Source organism: Passer domesticus, chromosome 1 (genome assembly GCF_036417665.1).
Source record: "Passer domesticus isolate bPasDom1 chromosome 1, bPasDom1.hap1, whole genome shotgun sequence".
NCBI lineage: Eukaryota > Metazoa > Chordata > Aves > Passeriformes > Passeridae > Passer > Passer domesticus.
The window spans coordinates 38953024-38971086 of NC_087474.1; the positions used below are offsets into that span (position 1 = coordinate 38953024).

Sequence of the window (18063 nt, forward strand, 5' to 3'; positions counted from 1 at the left end):
CTGAAGCCTATATGTTTTATTTCAGCTTATAAAATTTTTTTCTTCAATATTGGTAGTTCTAGTGCTCCAAAAATATTTGATTATAAAAACTTATAGTAACTGTATCTATCAGAAAATCATCTTGGCCTGGATGAAGAAGGGGTAGAAAAAGCTAAATACAGTCTCTGTTGTTTCATTCTTTCCTGAACAAGACATACTCTGAGCAAGACTCTTCCCTACTGAAGATTTGCAGCTTGTGTAAATCATCTTGGCTACCTCAGCTCAACTGCATCGTGTCAAGCAGTCCATGCACAGCCTAAGCAATAGCAGTACATCATCTCAGAAGAGTACAGGGAGAGATGGAAGGAAACAAGCTGACCAGGCGTGAGACTATTCTAAACTGAGAACCAAGCTGGCACATTAGCATGGAACTCTGCTGGGGCTGATCCCTCTGGTGAGAAAGTGTCCATAGAGATGTACCCCCAGATAGTTGCTGACATTTTATGTCTCTCCTTTGCCTTTTATGGGAGCTGCCATTTATAGCTAAGAGATGGTTCTTGTTTTATTTCTTCCCAGTTTCTGGATCTAAACCAGTACTAGAAATCTGTTCAACAAACCCACGTGAGACTTCCCAGTTTAAAGCTGCCACCACCAGCCTCCTGAAGTTTGAAGGTAACATGCACTGTGGTTTGGCTTTCCACCTTATCTTCCTATCAGCATTTGTCTTAAGCTTTTATTTATATTGTTCTGTCACAAGTAAAAACATACAGAGACAACTCTTTTATCTTCACCTCTGTGGTGTGGTTTGCAGTGATTTTGGCAGTGTCGTTTATAATCAGACCTGCTTAAGCTGTGAGTAAAACATTCATTTACACCAGCAGATACAGAAATCATGTTTACACATTCAGTTCTGACTTAGTACAACCAACAATTGTAACATGCTTTTTGATTCCTAATTGCAAGGTACAATAAGAACACACAGTCTTGCAATCACTACACACACTTTTTTTTTCTATTTAATAAAAAAATTACTATGACAGCTACAGAGAAATATATCCCAGAAATTTAGCACACAAAAATTGTCTATTAAAAAAATTTTCTAGCATATGGTTTCTCAAAGAAAATGCACATTATAACGACAATGTTAGGGCCACAAATTTGGTCTCTATTCTCAGATCACCCAAGATATTTAAGTGTTACTGTTGTATTGTATTTCAGTAAGAAATTTGCTCTCCACCTTCTTCTCCGTTACAGTTCCATTTGAAAGAAAAACAAAACACTACTGAAAATAGTTGTTAATTCAACATTAACATAAGTTCAGCAAAGCTCTGCACAAATCTTCCAGTACAGAATATGGCTTTCTTTGTTTAAGCTTCTAAATTACCTTATATAAAAGACTATTAGAATTTATATCGCCCACCCAGAACCCTGTATAAACCCTAAGCTCTGCAAAGTGTAATACAAGCCAAAGATAGAAGATTGTAAAGGGAAATAAAATGCCAAACATAAGCTTCACGATTTGCCAAGAATACTGTAGATAAAAATAAAGCTTGGAGTTTAACTCTAATACTTGGCTGCAGGAAAGCTTACTTTGCTGAGGACTAGAGTTTAGAATAATTCCCCAAAGAACTCTGGCACTAGGAGACTGCAAGGACTTATGTTATTTAGAAAACAGTTTCTTCTATAGTCAGAATGATTAGCTTTCAAAAGCACATCTGGCTTTCCTTCTTCTTAGTTTTTAGTTAATATAAAATCCTTTTGACACGAGTCTTTTTGGAGAAGATGCAGAGTGGGGAAAAATGGTTCCATTAAAATAAGACAGCTTTGCAACAGAGATGATAAATTCCATTATGTCTCAGAGCAGAAGCAACAGTAATCAGATATTTTTGGCTACTTTATTTTCTCTCTGGCTACAGAGGAAAGGATTTTCCCCTGTGAGTGGCTACACCCCAAATAACTCAAGTATATCACTGTTCTCTCAAGATGTCTAGGCCAGAGACAAGTTACAATTCTAGAGCTTATTGCTACTACCAAGTTTTGAGTTTTGCACATTGTTCCATGCAAGGGAGTATATACCACCATCTATTTCTACCACTGAAATGCTCTGTTCAAATCTAATCACTGAGAACAAGAATATATTAGCTCTTTGCAGCGCTCATGGCAGTGAACAAAAATCAACTCCTAACTTGTGAGACTGCTTCCCTTGCACCTATTATTTCTGACTCAGAGTCAGAAGGCTGGCGTGTGATCCCATAGCTATGTGGTTTGATGCACCTGGGCTGCTGCACTCTTGCTCTCCTCTGCATGCTACCATTTATCTCTCCTGTGCTAGCACTGCTGCTTCTACAATTGTTTGGCGAGGTGAGCCAGCTGAAAACCAATCCTAAAAAAAAGGATGAATTTTTGTCTGGCTCAGCCCTCAAAGGAGAGAGCACCATAGCAGCCCCCAGTAGTTCAGCTACAATTGCTGCAGCACTGCACCTTTATTCACATCTCCAGCTTGCCTATCAGATCAGACTCTTCCATCTCCTCCACTAGATTTTCTAACTGGAGCCCTGTGCTTTCCTCTTGCAGATTCTCAGTTAGCTGAAGCTCTTCGTAAGCATCCCCTGAGCTGTCTTATTCTTCCACTTCCAATCCCCTGCACTGAACATCAGTGAAAATGCTGCCATGCAGTGACAACTTGTTATAAACAGAGATCAAAAATATCCCCCTTGTTTACTTACCCTGCCTACTTGCAAGACTTGTTTATGTGACAGTCTTTGAAGTAGTGGCTATGTCTGTGCTATATGCTCTCAAATACAGAACAAAAATTTCAGCTGGAGACACAAGGCACTAAAAGTTCCATGTCCTACATCCAATAGAGCAGCTGCTCAAGGAACATGTGATGTGTGCATCAGTAATTCCAGTGCTGGTACCTGTTGCTATTGCCATTACTTTTACCCATACATAGAAAAAAATTAAATTAAATTAGATTTTTTTTAAAGAGTTGTGAGGTAAGGAGCACTTGTGTCACTTGGGCTGCACATTACTAAATAAGCTGCCCACTATACATGCTCACTGTGCCTGCACCTGTGAGGCTCAGCAGAGAGAACAGGGCTCTATGAAAGCCCCCCCCAGTTGCAGCTGCCTTTGGGAGCAGCAGAGTGCCCTAAGCCAGCAGGACTTACCATAAAAGAGAGGAAGGATTGTGCTTAACCCATCATACTGACTAAACCCCACAGACAGCAGCCCTTCCACTCTGTCCTCAGACCTGTGTGAACCCTGAGCACATTTTCAACCCAGAAAGAGAACAGTTTGCAGTGCCCAGTGAGAATGGATTTCAGGTATTATCCCTGATGGCAGATATACACTGAGAAGGGGATACAGACTTCATTTACAGCAGGAATAGCTCTGTCCTAAGTCAGATTAAACCTACACTTTCAAACAGACACAGTAAGAGCAAGGGAAGGCAGTTCAAATTACTCTGGCACACATTTTTCTCACTCAGGAAGTCTATAGTCTATTTCCTACTCAGGAAATCTATAATCTCTCCTTTGCAATGTGTGAGATGTATGCAGGTAGTTAGAGAACAAAAAATTTGACTTTTTAAGACCAACTTATTCCAGGGGTGTGTCCTAAGGAAGCAGACTGAAGGAAAGGACTGGGAATTTCCACTGAGAAGCACACCAGGAGAGCACTGAAAGTGGTCCTGATGGTCCTGACTCTGGAAAGCAGCATGTGACAGCCCACTGGCCCTCTGTGTAATGCAGCTGTGTGCATCCCCACTGCACTAGAGTGAGCAGGTTAAACTGACACTCTGCCTCGTGGCTGTGGCAAGCAGAGGCCATGTGTGTGGTCAGGTCCCACAGTGCAGCTGACAGGCACATACTAACACAGCTCTGCAAGTGCCCACACCCAAATATGTTTGTCAGTCAAGGAATTTTGACAAATACTCACAGGATGGCATTCACACACCTTGCAAACTAAAATATTAGAATTTCCATGGACAAAGAGCACAGCAGAGGTCCTACAGAACAGGACTATGGATGATGGTAGGATGCTGTTCACAGTGTCTGTGCATTTATTGTCTGTAGCCACTCATAATGATGGCGTATCACAAAGATTCTGAGCACAGACATAACAGCCAAGCAACCAAAGGCCATTATCCACTCCAGCTTTTAGTGTCAGACCTGGCTTCAGTCACATTGGCCAAGACTAGTGACAGGCATAAAGAAATTGAACAGTTGGCCTGAGTTGATCTGTATGGAATTAGCCCAAGCACTACAGCCTCTCTCTTTACTTCTGCTAGCAGAGATTGATCTGCATGCAGTGTTCTATATTGTCCCAAAGGACATGGCTTCATGCCAGCAGCCTGAGCCTGTGTCACACAAACCACTGCTTCTAGGTTGAAACCAACCTTCTGTATATTGACTACTGCACCAATAATGTTTGCTTCTTATGTTATCTTATTGGAACAGCTTCGCAGAAACAGAAGTCATTTAATAACTCCTTATCCAAGCTTCAAGCTGGGTTTTATCTTTCCACTCTTCTTGCAAAGGATATTGTTTGGGAAAAATAATCTGACTGACCGTGGACTCCTGTTTGTTTCTATGCCCATGAAAGCACTTATACTTAATTTCTTTTCCTGCATGTAGTCAGACAGGTTTAACTATTTTCTAACTTGGCCAGTAAATATGTCTGTACATGGACATGCATCCTATCTCATGGTTAGATATCAGTTTCATTGTTTTTAATGCAGCATATTATTTATGTGGCATCTTCACACACTCAGTGCTATACATGTTGGATATGCTAGGTATATATTTTGGATCTCATAAGTGCAAGTGACTGCAACAGTGTTTATAAGCTCAATACTCTTGAAGAACCAGTATTGGATACACATTACTGTAATGAAGGAAAAAGAGAGCAGACTTGGACTTCAAAAAATAATTTTTTTTCCTAGAAATGGAAATGTGGTGGATGCTCTTTTCATGTGAAGGTGACTAAAGATTCACAACAAAAAAATAATTAAATCTATTAAACAGAGAAAGGGGGAGGGGCTGCAAGGCAGAAAAGAGACTGATGGCTTTCCATAAAATGTTTCGATTCTTGCTTTGATTTCCTTTAGCTTTGTGTTTTGCTGTTGCCTAAGGAAAGCTCTCTGATCGAACAGATCACATCTAATGTCAGACAGAGTTAATCTAATTCTATTCTTTGGAATACTGTTAGTTTACCAGAACGATGCATCAAATCCCTAACTAGTTCAAAGGCTGTATGTGCAAGTTATTATTTCCCTAGAGATAGGACAGTCCAAATAAAACATTGTTTCTGCTCCTTGGACCAGAAACAGAAAAGGCTAGTTTTGCAGTAACAGGCACTCCTAACATTAGGCCTATTTTGTCTGACAGAAATGACTTGAAAGATTATGAGCTTTATGCCTCTACTGAGGACTGTAAAAAGATCACAGAATATCACCCAGATACCAATGAAATAAATTATTTTTTTAATATACAAGTGAATTTTCTATGTCTATAAGTTTTCTGAGTTTCACTAAGAGAAAATGTGATTTCTTTTCAGTGTTGCTGTAGAAAATTCCATTCATGAGAATTGGATTGACAGTCTCTGTATCTCACACTATCCAAAAAGAATCTCCCATACACATATTAGCTCATTTACTGTTATGAATGGCAACTGCTTACTGCAGCACAAACAGCTCTGGGGACCATTTGATGTAAATTCTGCAAACACTTAATTCCGTGCAGCTCCAATGACTTCAGTGCAAATATGTTAGATTTAAATAAGCACAAATAAGCAAAATTAGAACTTGGAACCACACTAAGCAAAGTTTTCTCACAGTCAGTCCTACTTGCAGAAAGAATTATTTGGTGTTTCCTTTTAAACATATTTGATAAGCCTTAAAAAAAAACACTTCTTTCCTACAACACACACACAGGTACTGTCACAATGTTACATCCAACTTAAAGTGTCTTCTTTAAGGAGGAAAAAAAGATGCAATTCCGTATTAAAACTGTAGCACAGAATGTAATTTTTGGCATCAACAGAACTACCTCAGATGGGCTTAACATAAACTGTATCTCTCTGCAGACAGCTGCAGTCACAGCAGACATGGCAGATTTATCATACTTTTGCCGTGTCATGTATTTATGATCCCACTGGAAAATAAAATTAAAGAAAAAGAAAAAAAAAGTGCTGAGTCCAGTTACACCTTTAAAATGAGAGCAGGTACAAACATGCTCTGCTTAGAGCTGCGCCAAGAACAGCTCATTCAAATACAAGCAAAAAAACACATTCACTCCTATTCCAGCCTCCCAGTGAACTTTCACCAGAGTGCCTATCAGCCACCAGAGCAGCCCAGAAAATCACCAGAAAATCACTTAACAGTACCTGTCAGTGGAATTTTACCCCTCTCTATTTTCAGGTGCATAATTCCTAATGTGAGGAAATTGGACAGTTGTGTATCCTTGAGAATCCAAATCTAAGCTTCAAGTAATTCAACCTGAACCATTAAACACGTATTTGAAAAAACCCACCCTGATGGGAACCCATCCTTACCAAATCCCTACACCATATTTGGATTATTCGCTTTGCTCTCTGTGATCCACATCCCACAATTCCCCACAGAAAATAACTAAAATGCTTACACTTCCAAAAAGCTGGCACTTCTGACTGCCCATGGTAATTCATACCTGAAGTGGCTCCTTACTGGACAGCAGGTAAACTGGTGAAAAATGTCTGTGACTTCACCAAGTGCGAAGTCTTTCCTCTGAGGAGGAAATGTTTTGCCCATTACAATCTTTCACCCTCTCAAGTGTTACCAAGCACTGGAACAGGCTGCCCAGGGTGGTGGTTGAGTCACCATCCCTGCGGGAACTTAGAAGATGAGTAGATTTGGTGCTAAGGGACACAGTGGACTTAGCTGTTAGGTTTATGGTTGGACTCGGTGATCATAAGTGCTTTTCCAAACTAAATTATTCTTAAATTGTTTCATAGACTCTTAGATTGATTCTGAGATGCATGGTAGCACCTAAAGAACTTTTAATGTAGGAGAGATGAGAAGAATTATTAGACTTACTATAGCTTATCAAGGCAGCATCTTGCACATTGAGCACTGTGTATCAGCTGCTATAGATAGAATTTAAATATTTTATTCCTTCTAGGTTAAATAAAATTACTTTGAAAGCTTCATGGATTAGTCTAAGATACTAATTAGTATATTTAAGTATAATTAGTATATTTAAGATCTACCACAGGGAGAAGACAGAGAGTATTTCTCTACAAAGTCACAAATGCTGATTTCAGAGAATACTCTAAATAAGGCAGACATCACTGGTCACCAGAAAATGTCTTTAGCAGTTTTATGGTGTAAATGTCACTGTTCTTTGATACATTTGGATCTAAAATTTTGAAAGGTAAGAAATCTATCATACATAGGTTACATATTTTGCATCAGTCCATTATCTAGCATGTACATTTCTTTTTCTGTGATTGTTTTCAGGTTCCACACCTTTGTCTGCTGGAGCCAAACAAAAGGAGACGAGATATGTCATCTTACGGATTTCACAAACAAAAGCACTCAAGTTGTGAGCTCAGGCCTCAGGAAACAAGTTCAGACACCATGAAGTTCAACTGGCAATTTTCTTGCCTGAGAGAGACTTGTTAGTGGAGACTCAAACCAGTTAGTGACGAAGAATGTGGGCATCACCTTTCACAACACTCACATGCATAAGATTAGCTGACTCCAGCCCATCCTCTCACTCCTTCCTTGAAGTCGGATCAAAGTACCCCAACACATTTCAGCAGGAGTCCTAAAAATATACTGATCTGACAAATAGCAACTCAGATGTTTTGCTGGTTGGTCGCTGTTTGGGCGTTCTCCCCCCAGGTTTCAAAGAGATTCTTGTAAGATGTCTATTTCCTCACGTACAAATACATGATCCAGCCTCATTATGTGTATTACTGAGATTCAAGAGGACCAGACAAGTCTTAACCACCTAACTACAAGATTCCCTAGACATGTAAGCTTTGCTCAGAGACACAGCAGGCTGCTGCCTTTCAGCAAGCCCTTGTTGTTTTCAGTGCCTGAAGGGGCTCTGCTTCGGGCCCTACTTAAGGGAAACACAGAACACAGGACCAGAAGAAACCTCATATAGAAGTCTCTCTCCCAGCCCTGAGACTGAATCAGCAGCACCTCTATGATTCTCAATACAGTGATGGTGCAGTTTTTCCCCCTAAAGGCTACAGAAAGGATAGCTAGGATAACTACATCCAGCCCAAACATCACTTTCTGCAACTCAAGTACCATGCACAGAAAACACAGAGCATCATTCATTCCTTTCTATTTTGCGGTTATCTTGTCTGTATTTGATGTCTTTTTTATCTTTCATCTGACTGCTCTTTCCTAGACTAGGGACTGACATTTTTTCTGTCTTGTCTTGTAGATCTTAACTGTTAGCAGGAGGACAGCACAGCATTTCATTGATTGCCATGGTGACAACTTATTTGTATGCCTGAAGATCTTTATCTTTTAAAAATCTAGGATTTCAAAACTCATTATGACATATACCAATAGACATTTTGTCTCTTCACTGGTAAATGCAATAATTTCATTTACCACTGAATTGTATTATTTTGCTCTGCCATGAAAATAAATGATTTGTAAGTGCACAGAACTTTTATTTAATTCTGCAGCTCATCTGGCTACAGCAAACCACTGGGTACCGTAAGTTTTTTCTATAATACATGAGAAGAATATGCTACTCCTCTAGTCAGCTACCCTTTCACCTGCTGACAACAGCCATAGTCAAGATAATTTGACTAGCAGCGAAATTAAGAAATAGAAGATTATTTCCCCTCCCTTTTCACAAACACATTATTCAATTTTTCCAGTATCTGGTGCTTATCAGTTTTTTTATTAGATAGTTCACCTATATGTTTTCTCCATACCAACAGCTGATAAATGACCATAGTCAAAATGGAAAACCACATCTGTTCAGGAAGTGTGCACAGACAAGAAAATTACTTCAATCATTATCTCTGTGTCTCCACAAGCCAGAAAGTAATTTCTGGCTTTTCAATAGGAAAAATGAAGGTGTATCTGTTTTGCAAAGTACTTACTACCTGTAATGTTTTGACTTTGGTACCCTTTTGTAAAAAGTTAAGTGTGGAATACTTCAGGTGTCCATAGTTAAAAATCACCACTACAATGTCGCCTGCATGGACAATTAACAACTAAATAAATCAGAACAAATTACACACTGACAGTATAAAGCAATGCTGGAACAAAGCAAGTGGAAAAAAAAAACCCCACAAAGCTCTTTGTTTAGCAGATGAATCAGTTTCATCATCCTTGGTAACAAGATCAAGCACTGTAATTAACTGTTAGAAAGCTAGTAGTGTAATTCATCCAAGTTAACTGAAACCAGGGTGTGATGTCTGAATATGTTTTTGTGGAAGGCTATTAGCTTTCCAAGCCCTCTTCACAAGAACAGAAAACATGATAAATATTCTTTTTAGTGAGTTAGATACTTTTTAATCACGCTGTAACTAAAACTCTTTAGAAACAAAGAGCAAAAGGAAGAGAAAAACACCACGTTCAAGTACTATATTAACAAGGTAAAAAAAAAAAAAGAATGAGGCTTCATATAACTAAGCAGTTTCTGTAACTAATTAAAGTGTTCAAGAGCAAGTGGTCTCGAGTTGGAGACCTGATCTGTCAAAACTCTGTCTCTAAACGATTCCCACTCAGGTAAGGACATTCATAAGAGCTACAGCACTGATCTGTATGCTTCTCTCCACAGAAAGTAGAGGACAGAGGATGAAACAGTTCCAAACATAATTTTATACACTGTCATGTAGCATTCCCTTTTATGTTTGTATCTTTCTATTTCCACTCTGAGTGACATTTCAACAAAAATATAATAAAATTTCAGCACAGCCGGAGTTTAACTGCTTTCAAAATACCTGAGCTGGTCAGAGCTAACTTTTATATCATATGAAGCACAGATGTAGCTGCTCTGTCGCTTGTGAACAGCATCTCAAACCCACTACAGGCATAAGTGACCCAGCTTTCTCTATGGAGGGCTCGATCTAAGCTACACTGAACTCTTCAGCTGTTTTCCAAGAAAACAAAAAATAACTCTCTAAGACACCACTGCATTCAAAAACGTTGATGCTTAACCACGTACTACTACAGACTCTGTAATCTTCCATTCTCTGGTCTTCAGGGCTGTAGATAAGTTCCACTGTCAGAATAACCTTGGCAAAACCCTTCCTTCACAACATCCCCAACCTCTGAATTCTTCCAGTGTCACTTTTCTACCCAAAACTCTGCTCTGGCTTCTAAGATCTCCAAAATTTCTTGGCTTCTCTGTTAGTTCACTAAGTTGACTTACTACCTACATTCAGCAACAACATAAACCCTTTACAGTGACACTATGGGCCACTAATCTGTTTAGCAGACACTTTTAATCATTTGGGATTAGACAGAATATAACTAACAAAGCAGGCATTATTCAAGCAAGGAAGGAAAGAGAACAGACTCGGGGTTTGACTTGAGCCTAGTGAAGTCTGACCCAAAATATTTTTAGGAACTGCCTGAAGCTATTTCAGAACCATTAGCAATTATCACTCAGAACTTGTGGAGGAAGGATGAGGCTTCTGATAAAGGGTGAATGCAATACTTATCTGTAAAAATAGAGAGATAGAAGGACCCTAGAAATGACAGAGTTCTTGGAAAGACATCAGAACAAACCATTCAGCTCCTATGTAAGCACCTCATAGATAAAGACACATCAGCAGGGATTTGTCAGTAGCAAATCACTTCAGTCCAAGTTAATTTTCTTTAAGGCAAACAGCAAGCCCAAAATCCAATGGAGATATGAGCTGGACTGTTGCCTTGTTAAGGCTTTCATGCTCTATCACATAACAGTCTCGCAGGCAAGCTACGTCAACAGCTTAAGACAGGTACAAAATATGGAAAAAATATTTGGAATTATGAGTTATCAACAAGAAATTGTCCAAATGGAAAGTGTATCAACCTGTGTTATGCAGAACACTGCTCTAGAGCCTCAGCTAGTCAATATATGTATCTGGGATCTGAAAAGAAGTACAGACTTACTACATCTGCAAACAATGTCAAACTGGAGGGAGATGTGAGCATTCTGGAAGATGATAACTGAAAGTAATTGGGACAGCAATGGATCTCTGGCCCTGTTTTTTAGATTATATTTTCCTCCATATCCAATAGTATGCAAAAAACCAACCTTTAATCCCCTAATTTGACATGTCCTAAGGCTTCCCCTTACACATTTTGTGCTTTCATTCAATACTTTTTGGCCAAATCCAGACAATTTTGTGTCTCCTCTCACACTGTCACTACTCAATGCATGACTGCAAGTTCCTGTTGAGCAGAGCTGCTTTTCACCATATTTGCATATCCCAAAACTTTGCTGTGGTTTCTAGCAGTTTACATGTTACAAATCAGTTAAAAGAAAAAAAAATCCAACATAAACCATGCAGACCTCTTCTTCTTTGTCAAAATATTGACTGTTGTTTCAGCATTGAAGTATTCTGAATGTTTTGCACAGGACATCACACTGGACAGGAACTGAATTTGAATTTTCATGCACTTTTAATTTGCTTTTTTTCCATGCAATATCTAAGGAAGAAGTAGTTGCCTCTGGTATGTACTAGTAGAACTGAGGGCTGACGTGGAAAACAAAGTGAAGTCCATATAAAATAAAATAATTCCATACAAGCCTAAGGGATGGAACTGCCAGCCCTAAATGGCACAGCAGCAGCTTCTGCAGTGTCTGGTCTTGCAAACATTGAACACACATGCTCAGGTTGACTATGAATAACCCTACTGAGTTGAATGGAATTACCTACAGGAGTAATGTCCATGCATAAACACTCACAGGTTTGGGATTTAGCACGCGCCATCCGAAAAACAAAAGGAAGAAACCAGATGTCTCCTGTGCTACAGGGAGGTTTCAGACAAGCAGATCTGCTCAGACCTGGTCCAGAAAGGCTGGAACTTTCTTTAAATACCTACTGTGGAGTATTCCAAGCAAACAGATGGGGTGGAGCTCCCATGTACCAGAGGCACTGCAGTACCTACCCAAACACCTCCACAGTGCCCATAGTGCTCCTGGATCTAAGGTGGCAATAAAAGGCACTCTCAAATTTGGCACCTGTGGGCTTTTCACTCAGTTCAGAGACACTGAGTCACATACTGTATGTTCATTCACAGTGAAATACAAGCCAAGAATAAAACCATGCAGGCTTTTACACCACATTGCTATTTTCCAAACTCCCGGGCAAATGAAGACACATGTCCACAGCCTTTGAAGGGTCTGTCTCCATACTGCAGTGCATCTCCTCTTTACTATCTCTGTCATCATATAGATCTGACTTTGGTTTGCTTAATAGTTTTTAATTCTTTTTTTGTTGTTGTTTTTTAAATTTAGGGAGTAAATCAATTCACTAGATCCTAAAAGGTACTTAAGTCACAACACAAAAATAAATTATCTATGAAGCATTTAAAATAGGCCTGTACTCTCTATTCTGTAATGCTTTATGATTTAGTCACTGGAATGGAAAAGGGATGATGCCACAGTCAAAGCATAGGATTGACACTTAAGAGACAGGGGCTTTGCCACTGACTGTTAGAAATATCCTCTGTGACTATAAGCACATTATACAAATTCTTTGGATGAGTTTCCATCAGTGATCCATCATACACAACGAGAATCTCTGGGCTGGATACTTAGATACCTTCCACTCTTCATTCTGGAAATCTAAAAGGTTTTCTTTTCAATACCTCATATGCTGCCGACCCCATAACTGATGTTTTCAAAGGAAGTGAGAGTGAGGTGGGGACATTAGTTCAGAAATCCGAGCACTCAAGCTGTAAACTGGGGTTGGATTTCAAATCCTAAGGCTTAATTCATTAATGAAAACATCAGAACAGGAAAGTGTTCTGGACACAATGTGTTATTTCTTACATTCTTCTCTCTCAAGTTTGCTTGCTTCAAAAACCACGTTCACGTACCAATCCCTGTAAGGTCAACCTGAATGTGTGGTAGCTATGGCAGGATTAGAACTGAAATAACCCCACCAGGAAAGTGCTTTACAGCAGACTACCCTTGACTTCAGCATGGGAAAATAATACCAACAACCCCTTTTAGGCTGACACTTCTGCCTGGTGTAACAGGAAGTGGTATGGTACAAAAAGCGCTCACAGAACTCATCTATCTAAAGCAGAGGCACAGCAGAGCACAAAGCAGGAGCCACAGAGCTTTTATCCAGCTTCACTGCCCCCCTGCTCTGCAAGGCAGCAGGACACAAGAGCAGGGCTCAGATGACAGCAGCAGTGCCCCATCTCCTCCTCTGAAAGGCGCAGGGCACCGATGCAGAACCGACTGCAAGGCAGTGGTGCAGCAGAGGAGGAACCGAGACACTGTGCAGGCAGTTAGAGTGAGTCCCTCCTGGCACAGACAGATGATGCTCACACCAGGGGCAGAAGTTCAGGGCCGCATCTCGTTTTGCTGAGGTGGGCTAGAATAAGCCGTACAAGCTGAAACACAGCTTTGCTGTCCTAACTGTGGCCACACCAGGGAACGGTTCTGAACTTTAATGGCACAGTAAACTTAGTGGCAACCTCCTCCAGAGAGACAGAAACTGTGTGCAGAGGTTGTTGTCAGGCTATCTGGTTATCATTTCCTTCTGCTTTCTCCACTTGAACAAAATCAGAGGTGCTAGTCAGCATAGACATGGTAAATTATACTCACCAGTTATTTTGTCAGTAATAACTCCTGGTGCCTTCAAATCTAATTTTTTTTTTACTCAGACAAAAATATTAGAAAGCCCTCAGTGTTTGCATTTTATTTCAATGTTGTCTGAAAATGTATTTTTGAGAAGGGATGATCAGTAAATACTCATTCATCAGGATTATTCTGAACTAAAAAGTGGGTTTAAATTTGATCACTCTCCTTTCGTAAAAAAACAATTAAAAAAAGTCCTTGTGTGAACAGACATGTACACATCCTTATGATACCCTATCAGTGCACTGTTTCATAAGATTATACTGTCATATGACAACAGGCCCATTTGTATAACAGGCTTCTTTTGAACAGAGAATGTGTTTCAGCAGTTTGGATTTCCGTCTCATGGGAGAGCATTTGTTTGTCAGAGAAAAGATACGGACGGACCTGTTTAAGCAAGTGGACAGACAGAAGTCATGGAATACAGCTCCAGGGTTTTGACAGGTGTGAGACATCCCTGAGCTAACTCTGAACAGGACTCCAAGGACAAATGAGCAAGGCCAAGAAAGCTCAGGGTAACATACAGGAACCTCGGCATGCCTGCTGAAGGCTGTCCAAAATTCTGGAGCTGTTGAGAAGTCTCTACCCTCAGGGCAGAGCAGAGCTGCCACATAAGCAAGAATCAGAGTTAGCCTTGCAACAAAGATATGTCATTTACATTTCCTGATATTTAATATTTGTGTAGAATATCTATGTTTTGTTCACTGCCATGTCACCTGCTAGCTCTATGGTTTCAGCCACAATAGTTTCACACAGCTGAAATGTTTTTCCTGGCCACAAAAGTTTTGCCTTGCCCAGATAGAAATCCCCTCAAATGTTTATCTTGATCTCTTAGGATACTGGCCCAAGAAGCAGAAATAAAAAAGTGCAGCTAATCAAGCAAACAAGAGGAGAGGACGAAAAAGGAAACTGGAAAACAAGGATCTAAAGAACAGAACAGTGAGCTTCAAAGGTATCAGAAGAATAGCTCCAGTGCAGGAATAGAAAGGTGTAGTGTGTGACTGTTTACTTTTGTATACATTAACAGAGGAGAGCCAGAGCAATTCAACAGAAGACATTATTACTTCTTGTGTGTAATAACAGCACATCTGAAACTACCAGTGAGGAGTTTTAACTGTACTAGGCCCAGTTCTCACCTGAAGAATTGTCCTTATCTATATCCTTGAGTTCCCTTTGCTAGCACTCATAAACTGGCATTTTAGCATCTCTCACATTCCTTTGACAGCATATTCATGACTCCACAATGTGTGTGGAGAGAAAAGTCAAGCTCATTGTTTTTAAATGCACTAAAACAAATGCCAGAAAAGTCAACCGTAGGGTATTTACATGCTTATTACAAAAAGCAAGGATTGGGAACTGGACAGCTAAGATCTATTTAGTCACTGCCTTAGCCAACATGATTTCTTTGAAATTTGGGCAGATGCATGACAGAGTTATTGTAGCTCAACAAACAGCTGGCAATTACTTTAGCTGCAGCAAAGCATCCACTCTGTGTCAAGAGATTCCAGATGACAGAGCAATCCAGACTGATGGGGCCCACAGGCTTCCAGCTGTGGCACAAGATCAGGAAAACTAAGTATTGTGCCTGACTGTAAGGACTAAAGACCTTTAATGGTCTGCTCAACGCCAGGCTTCATATAGATACCTCAGACTGTAATTCTACTGCCACTGAGGAACTGAGCACCAGCCTTGCTAGAGCTAGGCTTTCACATCTGCCTCACTTCCCAGATTTTAGTTAGACAGGATCTTGGCTCCCTTGTTAGAGTTGATTTTAAAGAAAGGTGAATTGGGCAAGGTGATATAAGGAGGTAAAATGCTGGCTGATTTAAAAAAATAAATAAACAGGTAGACATTTCTGTTACCTCAACGCATAAGAGCCAAGAAAATGCTGAAGCAAACAGCAAGATGATAAATTCAGAGCTGATAAAAAAGTTGTTTTATATATATATGTAATATAAGAATTTCAGCCAAACCCTACAGTCAGACAGTGTCACTGAAGCTACAAGTTAAGCAAGACACTACCAGGGTTTACACATTTATAAACAGTTATGGTAACCATTTTTTCAAAGGTTAATTAATTACAGTAATTACAACAATTACAGGCTCCCAGGCTGAGTATTTAGAGATTGCATTACAACAAGGAAGAGGCCCCTTTGAGGACCAGAACCTCACACATACTAGCTAAAAGCATGCTGTGCCTTCCCCTGGAGCATCCTACACTGAACACTGCTGGAGAAAAAGAACTGCCATGCTGAAGCAGACCTGGAAATGGATCAACTCCTGTGACTTGTCTCAAGGTACAGGTCCATGGCCAGGCAGTGAGGGGCTGCAGGGAGCTGGAGACTAACTCTGCAGCAGCATCACTGGGGCAGGGCTGGGCTGAAATGGGAGCTTGAGCCATGGACAGGGTGAGGGAAATCCCCTAGGGAAGCTGGGCAAGGCCATTAGTGCCCTCAATGCCATAGCAACTTATGAAAAAAAAAATAATTACTCCCAGTTGCTAAATAGTTTTTCTATTATCAACTCAAATGCAGCTTCCCAAGTTACACAGAAAAAATAAATATTCATCAACTTTTATGAATAATATCTCTATGCCTTTCAAAGGGTGGTAGCATTGGGGTGGGAAAAGCAGACCCAAATTTTACTCTTGGCCCTGCTAAAAACCTGCAGACGGGAGGTCACTGGTTCTCAATTTTACCATTTCAGAATAGGGGACAATGAAACAGTCCACAGCTACAAGCAATAAGCTTTACACATGGTCACAAGAAATAGGATAATTTTGCATCAAGCCATTTTGGAAACTTTCAGAATTGAGGTTGAGATACTTGTTTTGTTTGCTAATATATGCTATATCTTGGGGTTATTTTCTAGCTAATTCATACCCACGCTCTGTTAGTTGCCAAGACTCCAAACAATACAATTCTGGGAAAGAGAAAACTATCTCCTCAATGCATTTGTAATATTTTAAGACTATGTAGAACAGTTTATCTGTATCTAGACGACATTGTTAAGGCCAATATGACAAGCCTATCTAGAACTGGATCTGTGCAAGCAGTAACCCTAACAAAGAAAGATCAAAGGTGAAAATATGGCCATAGTACTCAAAGTACAGGGTAGATTGTTTTGGTTTGTTTTTAATCAGGTAACTCCACAATTTAGCACAATTATGTCCTTCTACATACTGAGTGCTGTTATCTTAGGAGTCAAGCAGTAATCCAAGAAAATCTCTGCTCTGCTGGTTTCAGAGTTGTTTTTTCAGATACATTATTTAAAGACTATCAAAAGTTTTACATTGGCCATAAGAACAGATGTTGTCACTGTTCCAAGAATCTAATAAACACACCTAGCCATCAAAAACAATCAAAGCAGAAAAAAGAATCTTGAAGCACTGCTTACATCTGTAGCTGATGAGATAATTATAGGCAGCTTTTCTGAATAAACAACCTAAAACTCCAAAATAATTTTCCAAGTGAAATCAGATAAAAAGACAGAAGTGCCACTTGGGCATGAGAACCATCAATGTTCCTCACAGACATATAGCATATAAGGAAAAATATTTAGATCAGAAAAATAGAAAGGGTCTAGTCCAGTTTCGCTGGTGTTATAGTGTCTTTCCTTTGACTTCACAGGGATAATATGGCCAAAGGCAGCAGTTAGCAAGAAGGCCTGAAAAATTTATGCACTGGATAAAGAATAGGATAAGAGCAGATGGGTCTTGAATTATAATGAAGTTGGGATAAGGCTGGACTTTCACAAATAAAGTTTTGAACTGATTTCAGAGAGGGTCTCTTACATTTCACAGCCACTTTGGGGGATATGCAACACTATTGACTATTACCCTGTTAGAAAGGTGTAAACTCCAATTGTCCCAAGTACCTTCACTAGTTATTGGCCTGGAATTTTATCAAAAATACTAGAAGCAATAATCCCTATTGAAACTGTGTTATCATGATATCAAGAGGTTGGCTTGCATGGATATTTGGTCACTGTCTGCCAGGGAGGTAGTCAGAAACCAGTTAAAGATGTCCGTGCTGACATTTTATTCAGTGTTCACCAAGTCCTTAATTTCTCTAAGTGTACATTAAAATTTGAGCTGCTGAGAGTGAAGGGAGGAAAAAAAGTTCAGTCCCTGAAGTCTCTTCTGCATCAGGTTGAAATTTTTATTTCAAATCAAGTCTGACTAGTTCTCCCTAACAAGGGTAAAAGTCCTGTATAAGAGGCCATGTCACTCTCCATTCCAATGGCCAGAAGCCATCGT

At 39.8% G+C, this 18063-nt stretch overlaps 2 long non-coding RNA genes across 2 annotated transcripts; both read left to right on the forward strand.

Moving 5' to 3' along the window:
* Window positions 1-205: 205 nt before the first annotated feature.
* LOC135287764 (uncharacterized) lies at window positions 206-8444 on the forward strand. The gene is made up of 3 exons (XR_010351305.1): window positions 206-433; window positions 556-651; window positions 7478-8444. It is a non-coding gene; the product is annotated as an uncharacterized LOC135287764 (long non-coding RNA).
* Window positions 8445-12629: 4185 nt separating this feature from the next.
* Window positions 12630-17549, forward strand: LOC135287772 (uncharacterized). The gene is made up of 4 exons (XR_010351306.1): window positions 12630-12854; window positions 14641-14757; window positions 15908-16102; window positions 17435-17549. It is a non-coding gene; the product is annotated as an uncharacterized LOC135287772 (long non-coding RNA).
* The last annotated feature ends 514 nt before the right edge of the window (window positions 17550-18063 follow it).